Here is a 16,270-nt window from a genome sequence, read left to right as displayed (position 1 = left end):
CCACAAAGACTGTTGGCTTAGAGATGATAGAACTATCATTTCAAAAGGGAACAAAATATAAAAGTCTCTTATTTGTAGGACAATTTTTTGTGATAGCAAGCCCCAAAGGTGAGCCTGTACTGAAGACAAGAACTGATTTATTTATACTCCAGGTGTTTCTGATAACCAAACAGTTTTGGCAAACTCCTCAGCTAACCTAGATTTTTAAATGGTGGATGATACTGAAGCTTACAGCAGTAGTACAGTGGGTTAGTGCCTTACAAATGACCTTCCTAGGTACAGCTGTGTTGGAAGGCTGCACTTGTGTTTGCAGGTAGTGTAATGTCTCTATATGAAATCCAGAAAAAGGTTTATTTCTGTTCCAAAGGCTATGAATCTAAATATTATGCATCCTAAAAAAAAGTAAATCAGTGAGCTCTTAATCAAAAATCATTTATTTTCTTTTAATTGCTTGGTTTTATGAGTAATGAATCAGCAAACAGGTGGCAAACTTTAAGGTAGGATTAACAGGCATAAAAAAAGAAATTTTTTTTAAAAAAAGGTTACCTCCAGATTATGTTTAGGACAATAACATATGAACGGTGTCAGAAGCCATCACTCCATCTGCCTGAACTGGCTCTTTTTTAAAAGTTATCAGAATATAGAAAATATATCAAAATATAATTTCTAACCTAATTTTTGTTCCATCAACCCAACATCAGAGAGATGGCAAATAAATGCCAGATTTTTCTGTGTATTGTTTGTAACTAACTTATATTTTACAACAGACTTTGATAAAGTCAGATGATAAATCTCAACTCTATTCAGAATTTTCTGCCCAGTTTTTTGGTTTCTTGTGTAGTATGCTGTTTCTTATTTCTTATGCATCCTAAATCGAGGAAATCTATCTTTCTAATCTTTTAGGATACACTGTAAAATGAGTTTGACATTCCCATAGGCTGTGTTGTATCTAAAAAGAATGCACGGTATATTTGGTCTTCCTTTGTTCAACACTAAAGCATTACACAGGATGTGTTGATTTATCTTCCTCAAGCATACATTATTGGACATAATTGCCATATCTCTTATTTTTTTTCCCCTGAGCAGCTCATTTTAATCTCATACCATATGGAAGTGATTGCATGCCATCAACAGCAAAGGAAAACCTGAGGTAAGAGCTTGCTTTGAGATGAAATACATCTGCTCTAGCCTAAATATAATCATTTCAGTGCACAATGGCATAATCCTGGATAGCATAAATCTGTTTTATTCTGAGGAAGAATATGTTTGCAATCCCTTCTGTGTAAATGTATTGATCAGATGAAGATAATGACAACATACGATGGTAACTTGCTGAACATTTTCCTTATTTTTGCACACTGAGTTTTGAATGAGCAAATCTTTATCAAGCTAATAACTCCATTTTATATACCAGGATTATTTTCTATTATATTTTGAATTATTATCTTATTTTCCCAAAATGTAAAAAATACTCTCTTGAGGTCCAAGGCTTAATATCTGAGTACATGACAAACACAGTAAAGCCCTCTGAGCTATATTCTGAGGTTATCTCTACATTACTGGCCTATGTTCTCAATATATTATATACACTCTGGGGGAAAAAAAAAAAAAAAAAAAGGCTTGACTGGAGCAATCAGACATGAAGGAGATAGCAATAATCTCTTATCAACTTTAAATGGCCCATGTACATGGAACTACATGAAAAAAAGAAGACAGGATTCTCGCAGGAGTTCAGGTATACTTCTGACTCCTAATAGATTTGAAGTAAAATTAAATGAAATAGTTCACTAAACTTAGTTCTTAAAAATTTCCTATGCCACTCCTTTGAAACATTGCAAACATTTTGTGCCAAGATCAGTTTACTCATTTCTCTGCTGACGAAGAAGGTCTGGCCAAGGACAGTCTAGACTAGACTCGAGAAGCGGAAACCTCAGATGTGGTTTCAGAATAGCACGCAGCCAATAATCTGAAACAGAAGCTTTGCAGTTGAGTACTCCAGTGCATTCCTACACAGTGAAACAGAAGGATAGGAAGCAAAACAGGACCATGTCTCAACATCTTCCTTATTTACACTTATTTCCCATTTACCTTCCTGACCCTGCTCCAGCATGCTCCAATTAGTGTTCCTCGAGACTGATATAGTTCAGGAGGAACTACTTCTCAAAATGTGTGCTGGGAGATGATGTTTCTTGGTCTTGCGACAAAGAAACAGTCCAGGGTGATATAGGAACCTTGTGCACCAAACCCCAGTAGGTCATGTGCATCCCATTCAGTTACTTTCAGCAGTTTCTTGATAGTCTTGGAAGGGTCATAACAGCTGATTCTATGGAATCAAGTAGGCTCTACACAAGACTTTTTTTAATAGTATGATTGTAATTCGCTGGGAAGTAGTTGAAGTCTGTAGTTTTATAAAATATTGACCTTGTTTACTTCTGGAGAGCTGTGTCGGGAATACTTGAGCTAGGTACCAAAGAATTAACTGTCAGATAATCCTTTAATTAGATTACAAGTTACAGCTACTATATGTCAAATATCTATTGATCAATGAAAAAACCCGCCTTGAGGTTTCCTAAGTATGTAAGATCTATTTATTTGTCACGTAATTAGTTTAAAATTTCTTCCAAAAGACTGCAATGTTCAAGAGAATATTTAGATATATTAGCATTCCATTTAAATGGCCAAATCTAATCTGTGAAACCCTGAAGCATTCATCTGTTTCTTGAGTGCATCAGATTCATATCTCAGCTCCAGGAGATCCAGATACATACCCTCCCTGTACCCTTTTGAAACAGGCTTCATGATGGAAAGAGGAAAATCTAAGCCCAGTTCTATATAGCACAGAAGGTCTGGGTACATTTCAAAAACTCAGAGCATTATATGCTTATTCCCAAAGGGTATTACTTGTACCTCATTAGACCTCTGACTAGGAAGTAGTTTTGAGGTGAGTTAATTACAGTTATAGGGCCGTGGAATCAAAGAATCTGAATGGTTTGGGATGGAAGTGTCCTTAAAGATCTTCTAGTTCCAAACCTCCTGCCACGGGCAGAGACATGTCCTACTAGACAAGGTTACTCAAAGCTACATCTAACCTGAACTTGATCACTTCTAGGTACGAACATCCACTCTATGGGCAACCGGTTGCAGTGCCTCACTACCCTGATTGTGAATAATTTCTTCCTAACATCTAATCTAAATCTCACCTCTTCTGATTTAAAACCACTAGACCTTTTCCTGTCACTAAACTCCCTGATAAAGACTGCAGCTTTCTTGTAGGCCGCCTTTAACTATTCAAAGGCTGCTATAAGGTTTCTGCAGAGCATTTTCTTCTTCAGGCTGACTCAACCCATCTCCCTCATCATTCACAGGAGACATGCTTCAGTCTTCTGATCATCCTCACAGTCTTCCTCTGGACCTACTCCAACAAGTCTGTGTTCTTGTTCTGGGGATACCAGAGCTGAAGAGCAATACTCCATGTGGCATCTCTCAAGAGTGAGGTAGAGGGAGTGAAAAGTCTGAAACCTGTGACTGTTCAGCCTGGAGAGGAGGATCTTATCAGTGCTTATAAATATCTAATAGGGAGGAGTCAGATGAAAGGGGCAATGCTCCTTTCAGTGGTGCTCAGCAATAGGACAAGGGGCGAGGGGTAAAATGTGGAAAGTAGGAAATTCCCTCTGACCATGAAAAATAACTTTACTGTGAGAGTGACAGAGCATTGGCACAAGTATCCCAAAGTGGCTGTGAAGTTTTCCTCTCTAGAGATATTCAAAGCACACACGGACACTTTCCTGTGTAGCTATTCTAGTGAATCTGCTTTAGCAGAGGGTTGGACTAGATGATCTCCAGAGGTTCCTTCCAACCCTTATGATTCTCTGATTCTATAGTATTTCCAGCATTTGTATCCCTGCCTCTGCTACATATGTGTTCTATTTTTGTGTTTTAGCCTGGCTAAGAGGTCTTGACAAGCCAAGTTTGTCGACTGCCTTTCCTTTCTATTTTTTGCATTTTGGGACTGAAAGCACTTGTGTCTCAAGGAAAAGCTTTTTAATTATCTTCCGGCTTTTTCCCTTTTTTACCTCTGAAAGCCTTTCTAAGGCTTAGGGTCTTCACTTTACTTTTTACCTGTCCTGTACCCCTAAAGGTTGAGAACTCTATAATGAATCACTGCACCTCAGGCTACCTCTGCTCTTGATCTCTTTGATAAGTTTTGCATTAGTGAGCAGCAGGTCAATCACTCAGTGTAGTAATTTCCCAGATTTTTTCATCTCTAACACTGTGCCTAATTTGGTCTGAGGGTTACTGAAGTCCCTTCCTCAGCACAATCCATTCTGCATAAAACTTTCTCCCCTCCCTCTCATTGTGCAGAAAGTTCCCTTCTCCTTTAATTGCTAGCAATTTTTTTTTTTTTTAAAGACATTTGAGCAATTCATCTGGACTTCTAAACAGACAACGGACCAATTTGCCTGGACTTCCAAACTGAATTACAGCTGCATTTTGACCATCAACACACATACCCACACACACTGGCATAACATGCATAAATGCTGAATCATTATTGTGGAATACAGAAAGTATCTTTGAGAATGATGTCTTTTTCTGTGAATGTATAAGTTCAAAGTACATACTTGCACATCTAACACTGTGTTAACTTTTTTCACACAAAAGATGTTGAGAAAATGTGTTTTACCATGTCATTTAGGATTAATTTGATATCCATTAATGTCCTTCAGTGAAAAGTTTGTGGCGACAAAGCTTTTATTCACGACCTTTACTGTTTAAATGTATGTTTTGAGAGTGTCTGCCTTGTTGTTGCTTTCTCAAGGGTCCAGCAGCTGGAAAAATGTTCTCTGCATCTACCTAAAAATTGTATCCAGTAATGAACTTGTTCAGTAAAAGAACAGAGCACTGTTTTGCAATATGGATGTTGTGTTCTTGTGTCTTTACTCTTTCTCTTTTAATACAAGACAGAGTGTAGAACAGGATGAAATATATCCAGCAGTATAGCAAAATCATGGTGTGAACTACTCACCTTCTTACTTGTTAATAGTTTGTATGAATGTAATGAACACAACTACAGGGCTTCTAACTGCCTCAAGCCCTTTACTGGGAGATCAGAATACACGGAATCAGTGAGATGTCAGAAAGAAAAAAGTACTTGGTTTTGAAATAAGGATCATCTTTCCAACAGTATCAATCAAGCAGATAATCACCACGAATTTCTTACATGGTGTAAAAATGCTAAGATAAGTGGATTGCTCTTCATGAATAGACATTTATGTATATAAGTACAAATACATATAAATATAAATGATATATAGAAATCATAGCAATATGTAACTGTTTAGACATGTTTAGTGCCCACGTCTCACAGAAAATCACATCTTGCATTTCACAGAAAAGATTGTACATTGCTCTTGGCTGAATATGTAACTAGCAATCTATTTTTCTATTTTTTTTATTGGAGAGGTTATCAGATGTCTTTTAGAGAGAAAAGCAAACAACACCCAATAATCATTATTCAGTGCTCAGGCAGCTGCCTGTATCTAAGAACTGAAAATGCATTTTAAAACTTCTGGACTATGAACATAATTCGAAAATTAGACAAGCAGTCCTAAGATACTTGCCTTACTGGTGTTTAAAGTATACCCACCATGTACAGTGATAATGTGAACAAAAAATAATTGTCATAATAACTATTTTCCATTCTTTCTCTATTATAAACATGTCTGGAAGAAAATTCATTTTTCATTTATTTCTTTCTTTCTGCCTTTTTTCTTTCATCAGCTTTCTGAAACAATAAATGATGTTGCCTCTAGAAAAGGGAGTTACTACAGCAAAAGAGTTGTTCTTTATCCTCTTTATATGAGGCAGATCTGCTGTCATTTAGAAGAGGAAATTTTTAGACAATCATCTAAAAAACTCTATTCATTCTGTCAAACTCCCTATAATTACTGCTAATTGCATTGTTTCAGAAATTGATGGAGCATTATAAGAAAGGGAAGAAGAGAAGGAAAACATTTTCAGCAAAGCACTTGGAAAAAAAAGATTGTCTTTGCCTATCAGGCAGAAGGCTGCACAACACTGAGAGCCTGCAGCATAGTCTGTTACTTAGAGGACACACTGTCATTTATCAGATTAGTCAAATTATGACTATTCTCTGCAGTGGACAGATGTGATGTGCTCTATTGTTTGAGTTTGAAGGTTGTAACAAACACATGATTTGTTCTGTCTAGAACCTTAGCAATATGGGGTTAGGGCTAAGACCTCAGGACTGGGTTCATTATGTTGTAAAGCACATATTGCTGTTCAAGAGCAAGGGTAAGATCAAAAGAAAGAAGCAGGACACCAGACAAATTTGAGTGCTGGAACACAAATCCCAACAATGAAAGTAAAACTACACCTGAGGTTAGTTTGTTCTTTCCTGCTTTTTCTTCTAATTTAGCTCTATCAAGCTGCCTTTATCCTTATTTGAGGCAAATTACCTCATGATTCTTCCTTTATTTTCTGTAAACAATTTTTTTAAGCAGGTAGCAGACAACCAGAGTTTATTTCTGTGCTTTAGCCATCAGCTTTAAAGTCAAGGCAGGTGGCCACACACAAAAGAAAAACATAGGCAACAGGTGCAATACCTGATCCTATGTGATCCAGAAACTTGAGTCAGCAGAACTGCACTTCCCCAGCAGGTACTGTTGTTGAACTGGCTGCAACTGAACATCAACAGCCTTGAGTACAACATTAACAGGAACTTTCTCTGCTTGTATAGTGTTCCCTACCTCAAACTCTGCATAATTCAAATTGTCTATCAACATTCATAAAACTCATTCATAACAAAAGTAATTATGGAAGACAATGGGAAAAGGGTTCTTGTTTTGTTAGTGCTTTTTGGGGTTTTTTGTTTTGCTTTGCTGTGTTTTGTTTGTTTCTGAGAGGAAAGGTTACAGGAAGAAAAGCTTTTTGTATTCATTTTCTCAGCTGATGGCAGCCATGTGACAGTTGAGTACAACCGTGAACTAATAATCACTCTTAAAAAAGTCAGACGTGTTGGCTCTGTAACCATATGCGTGTGGCTCTATAGCATCTGCTGGACGCAGGGCACAAGCCTTCCTGTGGATGACTAAGCAGACACATGTTAAATAGCATTACCTGGTAACATCTGCCTTAGTAATTAGGTCCTGCCTGAAGACTAGCAATGTCTCCAACAACAGCTGCTCTGGTTCTGTTCACACAGGATGGCATTAACGCGAAAGAAAAGGTTACCCGCTTTCTTTTACAGGTTGTCAGGGGATAGCAGGTTTCTCTAAGAGGAGTCAGGGTCTATAAAAGCTTTCTTTCATAAATATGTACTGGCCCCCTGTAATTAGTTGCCTAGCAGCCTCCACAGCAGATAAATGAGCATCTGGCTCCTAAAAGGTTACTTGCTGGTTAGAGCTGATCCTGGAAAGCAGAGCATTAATGAAACAGAGCTGGATAGCCTTAAGAAATGATTCTTCAGTGAAGCATGATTGTAGGAAGAAAGGCAAAAGGATGTAAGTGCTTGCAGATAAAATGTACATGTATTTCTTAGGAAGCCAAACAGAAGTTATTTCCTTTGGACTGCTGAATCCTTAGTGAGATGCTTGGGAAGGAAATATAGGGGTTTGTGCCTGTTTCTGCTTAGGAGAGGAGATCACCATTCAGAGAGAGGAAGGTGAATTTTTCTGCCAAACAAAAAGCAACTGAACCAACCACTCTGAAGGGATGCAGAAATATTTTGTTCAGATTTTCTCCAATAATCTGCAGATGTACATTCTCCATTGACTACCTGACAGGGCTCACAGCTACTCAGTTTCTTTCAAGCCATAACCCTTTACCAGATCTATAAAGTAAGTTGGCATAGGAAATTTTTTTAACAAAGATCTATTTCTAAAAATATGTCTCCATCTTTTCCTACTATTTTTCAGTCTCTTGTCAACTAGCAAATTCTATAATATGAGCACCCTAAATCAGGATGGCAAACTTCTTCCAAAGTCTGGGATGACTGCACTGCATCTATTTTTATCTTTAGCTATCCCATTTGTTAACAATCTAGTTGCTCAGAAGCTTTTACTTGCTTGTGGCTAGCTCTAAGGACCTTCTTACTCCTTAATGAAGAGCAGGTTTTAACTTCCAGGTTCTTGGGTTTTACAGTTATTTTTAAGTTCTTAATATCAAGCTCTTACTTTTGCCTGGAAGCTACGATTACTGAATGTTTGAGCCAGCAAACAGATACATGTGTATATAAAGTGCTGAGCATATGTTCAAGTGATATCTAGTCTGCTGTAGAGGAAAATTTTGGCCTGGTACAAATGTTACATATTTTTTTCTCCTACTGCCTTCTATCTGACTTGCTGCATCACTGGGCAACTCAACACAGCTAGTAAGGAGTCCCAGACTTAGGCTGGAAGAGGAAATCAGGAAGAGAATGACAAAATAACAAGAAGGAAAGAATATATATATATCTGAAGGATACAAAAGGTAAAATCAGGGAATTAAGCCCTTTAGAGGAAAAGTGAACTACTTTATCCATCTATTCTTTCTAATCTAAGCAGTTAGCAGATGAGAGCAATCTCCGCTCCATAACATAGTATTTTAGAAAATTATAGTAATGTTAATAAGTAGGATAGAAAACACTTGATAATCATTCTTCTTCACCACTCTTTGAAAACAAGTGATGTGTACTTACATTTCTGCAAGTTATAGGGTTCTATACTCTGGCTTTCATTCACATTTTGCTTTGTGCTTTATCACATTTTGTTAATTTCTTTTCACTGAGAATACATTATTTGACATGAGAATCATGCCCAATGAGGAGCAGACAAGAATGAAAACCCTACAGATTTTGAGACACTGTGAAGGATAAAGGCGGGTGTTCAGCTTGTCTGTTATGCTAGTTCTTGCTCCTGCTCGTCATCACTCTATTTATCATACGTGTACATATATTTACTTTTGAATTCCTCCGTGCTTATTTTTTGAAATACCTCTTCAGATCTTCTGCTCAAGTTATTTCTTTTAAATTAAGCCTCAGCCATGTTAGTGTTTTAGCACGTTGACCTTTTACTGCCTAAAAAAATGGTAGTGAATGGATCAGCATTGCCATTCACAAGAAACCACTGCTGTGGGAACAAGAAAGCTTTGATTTTCCCCTCCATCTGAGGGAAGCAGGGTATAGGGATTGTTCTGTTTGTTTGTTTTCATGGGGGGTCATTTTTAAAATATATTTGTTTGTTTGTTTTTATCATTATAGCAGAGGAAGTAACAGCTCTATATTTACTAGCTGGGAGGTGCTAGCTACTGTCTTGACATGCCCTTTTCTTTATTGCCTTTGGTTGCCTGATTACAATAAAATTGAGTGAAAAATGTCAGCATGTGGCAGTGGACAAGGGAGGGAAAACACAAGTGAGAGAATACACCAAGACAAAAAAAAAAGTAAAAGTCAACTTTGTGCTGCTCGGTCAATTTCTCTCATCTCTCCATGAGGTTAATTAACAGCGAAATATGCCTTATGCACACTACTGTGTACAGTGAGTCCCACAGTAAGTGATTCTGCTTGCTCCTGTTAAATTACAGGAATAGCTTGTGTTTCTCGACCTTCAATTCTAATGGAGCTAGTGAAAGCCAAAAAATAAAGAAACTGTACTTCAAACAGAGCTACAGATATATTCCGGGTCTTCAAAAAATGTGACTTGGGCTGCATGTGATGTTGTAGAACATGATTTTGTATGCAGCTGGGAAAGGGATGACTTAAACTTTCAATCTGAAATTCTTTAGAAAAACAAATGCTGGATGCCACATAAGTTCTTTGCTTGATCTGGTCTAAAAAAGTAACAATTCTTGAATTCCCAGTTTCTGCAGATTTTGTGTTATCTGCTCCAATTAATTTCCACTGTAAATAAATTCATGGGCTTAATACAAGAAAAATAACACCTATTCTGTTTTTAATTTAAGTAAGAAGCAAGAAGGAGCAAGAAGGTGATGATGGTTTTCAGCCTTTAAGCAATTGTATCTCCTCTTGACATGCTGGCAAAAGCTGCAAATGCATTGCTAGTAGATGGACAGTTGTGCTTTGTCTAGCAGCTCACAGTCTTGGCAGAGTCAGTAAATGTGAGAGTAAGAGATTCTAGTTACAGTCGTGTAGTGCTAAATGTCTGAGGAATGAAAGAGCACACGTTAAAGTTCCCCACTGATACACTGGATCTTATCTAGCACATACTTCTTAATAGGACAAGCACTGAGTAGGAGATTTCTTTGGAACACGTTGCACAGAATCTAGTCTTTTTTCTCACTCATTCCATCAAATGGCAGATCTTGGAATATTATTTGAAACAATAATATGTAGAAAATGATCTACTCTCATTGTGATATATATTGGGAAAAAAAGACTTTGCAGTAAAGTTTAGTCTGTAATAGACATTAACCACATTTCTGTTCTACTTCTCTGTGATGTATGTGTGGGTATATAGATATGCTATTTTCTGCATATTTTATTTTGCTGTACTTCTGGTTACAATTTGATTTTTAATACTGAGTGTTCAAATAGGTCTTCCTTCAATAAAAGCTCCTATTAACCTTACTCCCAGCCTCTAATTCAGAAGCAACTTGCCTTATGAGACTAAATACTAAGCTGTGGAAAGCAATGTATTTATGATCAGTTATGACTGATGTCTGCAGACTTAGGCTTTTGTTTTGTGATATTTAGTGGCTTTCATGTTTTTGTGATGTTCTTATGTTTCTTAACAAAAAACAGAAATGTTGAATTCCAGTCTTTCAATTACTGAGAATCTGGGGTTTTTTTAGATTTTTTTTTTATAGTTTAGCACATTATGAAAGATTGGAAAGAGCTTCTACTGCTACTTATCTAATTTCTGTGTGCAGCTTTGTTCATGGCTTGTCAACTAATGCAAAAATAGACTACCCCATAGTTTTCTTGGGAAAGCTAGATTCTGTTAAAAAGCTATGACTTGTTCTCTAAAAAATTTCTAACCCAGTGGATTAAAAGAAATGAATATAGAGAACTTGACCACCTTGATGTCACTGTGGGGCAGTGGGAAAGTCTATTGTGTGCTACAAACTCCCTGTGTCAACATAAAGGTAGAGCAGCAAAGCAAAAACATTCCATCTCTTAAATGTGAGACTGTCATTGTATAAAGGAAAAAAAAACAACCTGATGAATTAAAATCATGGTGATACATTTATGAAGTGTCCAGGGCTGATAATCTCATTTTTAGCCACAGAAGTTTCTGTCCGTGTTAATCATGCTATTATGCTTCTCATTTGTTTGTAGCAATTTGGATGTTGTCAAGGATGAGCTTTGATGTATAGTTGCATTCTTTACTTTGCCACATGGATTCACTTCAATAGACCAGGGCTATGGAAAAAAATCTGAATGTTGTTCCATTTTGTGTGGTTTTGTCTCCTAACTGCTAGGTGCTGGTAGCTGCACGATGTTGTATCTTGATGGCTTGTGGCATGATGTGGTTATAAATCCTGTCCTGTTGGTCTGGACAATTCATCTGTTTTCTAAGTTGTTAGGTAGACTGAATTTTATTGAACAATACTAATCACTTCTTCCTATTATAAATATGAGGCATGCTTTCTATTTCTGCTACCAAAACCTTCTAACACAGAATCACAGAATCACAGAATCACCCGGGTTGGAAGGGACCCCAAGGATCATGTAGTTCCAACCCCCCTGCCTAGCAGGGCCACCAAACATACACATTCAGATCAGGTTGCCCAGGACCCCGTCCAACCTGGCCTTAAACACATCCAAGGACAGGGCATCCACAACCTCCCTGGGCAGCCCGTTCCAGGGCCTAACCACTCTCCTAGTAAAGAACTTCCCCCTAACATCCAACCTAAATCTTCCCTCCTTCAACTTAAAACCATTTCCCCTAGTCCTGCTGTTGTCAGCCCTTTTGAAGAGTTTACTCCCCTCCTGGGTGTAGGTTCCCTTCAGGTATTGATAGGCTGCAATGAGGTCACCCCGCAGCCTTCTCTTCTCCAGGCTGAACAAGCCCAACTCCCTCAGCCTGTCCTCATAGGGGAGGTGCTCCAGCCCCCTGATCATCTTAGTCGCAACAACAAGTTGCGACTAACAAGTACTAAAATTAACTACTTAAAAAAATTAACAAGTACTAAAAAAACTACTAACAAGTAGTAAAATGGGAGATTGACAAAGCACATTTTCAATAGAGGCACTGATTTATTTATTTATGATGATTTACATTTTTATTGTAAAGGTATGAGTATGCAAATACAAATTGAAGACAGCTGATTTCTAAAATGAATGGGGATAGGGAGGAAAAGGTTGTTTATAGAAGAGAGATCTGAGTTTAGTTTTGTCTTTACATCAGGATTTATTTATTTTATAGTTTGGGGAGTGTCAATAGAAATGTTTGTCTTTGCTGCAGAATTGTCTACGTTTCTGTAAATAACTTAATTGAGCTGTGAATATTCAGTGATTGAAACCTAATTACTTTGTGGCTTAATTTGAGTACTGCCTGACTGCGCTGGAGCTGCAGGCAATTTAGCAATGTAGACAGTACGTGAACACAGAATGTTAAACAGTGACTGGGATAGAGTTAAAAATTAAGAAATAACTCTTATACTGTTTAAAAGTATACCTCTGACTGGGATATTTGTACCATCCACAGGCCTTATGCAGACAGTTTTATGCACAGTACTTTCCAAAATATCTACGGGGATATTTTTATACATCATTAAGTAATTGCTTTCCCCTCCCCATAGAATTTTATAATCATTTTGCTCATAAAGATTAATGACGTAGCACAATGAATCACATTTACTCCTGTGAACTTCAGCTTTCAGTTTTAATAGCAGGTTAGGTATCATGCAGTTTTTTCTTCCTATGAGTTTCTTTAAATATTTCCACCAACAGTCTCATTGTTTCTGGAGGGAATGTGAAGTCTGTGCTGTTCCTGAAGAGGTATTTCAATCATGTTGAATTGTACGGCATGCAGTGCTTCCATGGGGTGTGCTACAGATATGTGCAAAACGCAGCCATCATTGAATATTCTTCCTATAGAACTTTAGTCTCTGTCTTCCTGGGTCATGCTAATGATAGATCAAAATCATTGTTCTTTTTATACACAATTCTATACTTCTAGTTTTCATCTGACTTGTAATAGACTCCTAATATAAATGACTACTGTTAAATTATATATAGAATTAATATTTAGCTGCCTATTAAATGATGTACTTGCAAAGAAGTCTGCATTTTAAATTGCATTCTCATTTTTTAGAAGTGATTAGGCACAGTTCAAGATGGAAGGGGAAAGTACATTTGCAAAAAAAGTATAAAGCATTCTCCATTGAAAAGCAAGGGAGATTAGAATAATATAAAAATGGAAGCACATGAATAAAGATGATACACAACACTTGTATTGTTCAGCTATTACTCCATGAACTAGTCATCAATAGTGATGAAGTCAATAATTTACTAGCAGTTATTGACATGAATAAATAAGGATTACCATTAATTTATCAGTTCATTAGCTAAGATTCTGTTCTACTTTCATGCCTCTCAAGGCAGATACGTAAGAATTGTTAGAAGAATGGATTTAAGAACTATGTGGGCTTCATGTCTCTGCTTACCAAGTGATTATGCTAGTTACTTACTGGTTTACACAATTTGCTAACTTGGTTTCTTTAGCCTAACAAAAACATTCAGGCAGAGTTCTTAAATCTCTCCTACGGCAGTCTGTGCCATAGCTGTACCTTTCTTCTGCTTATAGCTAAGCAGTCTGACAAAACAGTACATTTATTTGAATTTTCAGCACATGTTTAAAACGCTATCCTCTCCCAGGAACTTTACACTACATAAAGGAAACCAGAGCAAAAAATTAACTCTGGGCCCAAAGTAGCCCTTGTGACAGTGTACCTCAGTTAATATTCTTTCTTAAGATTCCAGCTTTATTATGATTATAAGTACTATTTAATACCTCAACCACTGTTCCTGCGAGGTCTTGAAATACTTTTAGTATTGCAGACTTTAACGGTTGTGATTTAGGTACTGTATAGTGATAATGCTTGAGGGGATTTTTGGTCTGTTTTGTTTAATTTTCTTTTGGTTTATGCAGCCTGTTATGCCCCTGCTAAGAAAGGGACAAAGCTGAATTTTCTCTTCTAGTGTAGCATGATGCATGGAATTGGTGCTTAAACTCACCTTATTGCAATAAAAGTTATACAATTGTATATTTCAAGTTTATTGAGATCCAGATTGCTATAGTTGCTACTCTAGGCTGTCTAAGTGGAGGATCTCAAATTTTCCCTCTAAAGATTTTTAGGTTGGACCTATTCTGTGCATGGTAAAACAGGGACAGAGCACTCAATTTGCCTACAAGGCAGAGAAAAGAATAATTCATTTCCTAACGTATAAGTCCCCCAAGGAGATATTTCACTATGATATTAAATGTATATACATATATAGCTATGTGAGCTGTTCTTAGATCAAAGGTCTAACATCTAATTTTGCAATCTTCTCTTACTGCTCTATCTTATCCAGCTGTTCAGTATGTCACGATATATAGTATGAAAATCTCAGACCCTTAAATCCTAAAACATAAACACCTGATTCCTGACAAAATTCTTTGCACTTCAGAGTATGTGAGTAGGATCTTTTTGTGATTGGTCCACCCTTCCTTACCTTCTCCTTCCCTCCTTCCCCACAAAATTCACTGTTGTGGGGATTCATCAGAAATATCTCTGATATAAGTACATGATCTCAAGCCCTTTTGTGTTTTGTTGCAAATGTTTGAATCCCTTTGTAATATAGACTTCAGCTTTGAAGAGAAACTGAGGTGTCTTGGATACAATTTCTGATTCCAGTAGCCCCCTCTAGAACTGTCTTTGACCCCAGGCATTTTTTTCAGAAGCTGTGTATGTGTCCCTTTCCAACTCTGCATGGGGAACGCAATCCTGTAAGTAATGAAAATTCTATACATCAGCCCATCAGCTTTTTCCTAGAAGTATTTTGTAACTCTTGAGGCACAAGGACACAAGATTACATGGTGTTGGTTTTGGTTGCTTTTTGTTTTTTGGTTTGTTTGTTTTTTTGGTTTTTTTTTTGCATTATGAAACCCCGTAAGAACAAAAGAACTTTCTGAAGTCAACATAATGAACATTCTCTGGGATTTTTTCTTAAGTCTGTAAATGCTTTTTCACTGGATACTAATAAAGTAATCCAGAAATTCCACACTTGCAGGAAATATTTATTCAAGTAATTCTTATCACTGATCCAGATAAAGCTATGACCAAGACTTTTGTTCTCTTGTGTTTAAAGAATGAAAGGAAGAACCACAAATAAATGATTACTGTTTCAAGTGCTTTTTAAGGCATGACAAAATTATTTTCCAATGCATCCTGATATTTAACTCCCCTACTAGCAGTGGGACAGGAGCTTTAAAACTGGGAGATACAGCAAATCCTCTACATACTCTTTAGTATGAATAGCTGAGTGATGAATGTGTGCTCCAAGTGATATTCCTTTTCAGTTAAACTGCAAAATGCAAAGGTTTTGAGAAGTGACTCAAATGATTTCTATCTTTCCAAAAAGCTATGAGTTGAAAGTCAGAGGTTTATTTTGCTCTAAAAGAGAGACTAATTCAAAGAAAAGCCTAATGTAGTAAACAGGAGCACCACAGTGGTTTTGTGTCAGCTGAAACATTTGCGAGCATCAAAACATGAGTTACCACCACGTGTGTCCTTATGCTAACTTGTGTTAGTAAGTGAAGTTCAGGAATATTCACACTTCCTGCTGATTAGCACTTATTTCTTCAATTAAGCTAATTGTCTTAACTATAATGTTAGTAATTGTATAATGTCAAAAATAGAGAGTGGAGAGAAGTCCAGGAGGCCATTTGTTTAATGAGAATGGAAGCTGTGAAAATGAGTGTGCTACAGGACTCAGTGTTAACACCATCTGATGAGAAGGGGAAGTATTCTGAACTTTTATCAGATTCACAGGAAAAAATAGTTTGGAAGGGACCTTCAATCAAAGCAAAACTAACTTCAAAGTTACATCATGTTGCTCATTCTAAACATAAATCAAAGAGCATCCTAGAAAGGGAAGCAGCTTCACATAAGCTTTTTATGTTTCTCCCATGATCCTGAGGAATCAGACTATTGCATTCAAAAGGTCTTCGAGGCTTTTGGTCAGCTGCTTTTTATTAAAAGAGTAAAATGCATAACAGTCCCGAAACGTTACATGTTCCATTTCTGCTCTCACTGTTCCCTG

General features: G+C 37.0%; 1 long non-coding RNA gene across 1 annotated transcript; it reads left to right on the top strand.

The window, feature by feature from the left end:
- The first annotated feature begins 221 nt into the window (after positions 1 to 221).
- Positions 222 to 3,509, top strand: LOC125691249 (uncharacterized). Its single transcript, XR_007376062.1, has 3 exons — positions 222 to 313; positions 1,087 to 1,150; positions 3,366 to 3,509. It is a non-coding gene; the product is annotated as an uncharacterized LOC125691249 (long non-coding RNA).
- The last annotated feature ends 12,761 nt before the right edge of the window (positions 3,510 to 16,270 follow it).

Source organism: Lagopus muta, chromosome 3, assembly GCF_023343835.1.
Source record: "Lagopus muta isolate bLagMut1 chromosome 3, bLagMut1 primary, whole genome shotgun sequence".
Classification (NCBI taxonomy): domain Eukaryota; kingdom Metazoa; phylum Chordata; class Aves; order Galliformes; family Phasianidae; genus Lagopus; species Lagopus muta.
Note: the sequence above shows the minus strand (reverse complement) of the source record. Positions and strands in the feature narration are given on the sequence as shown.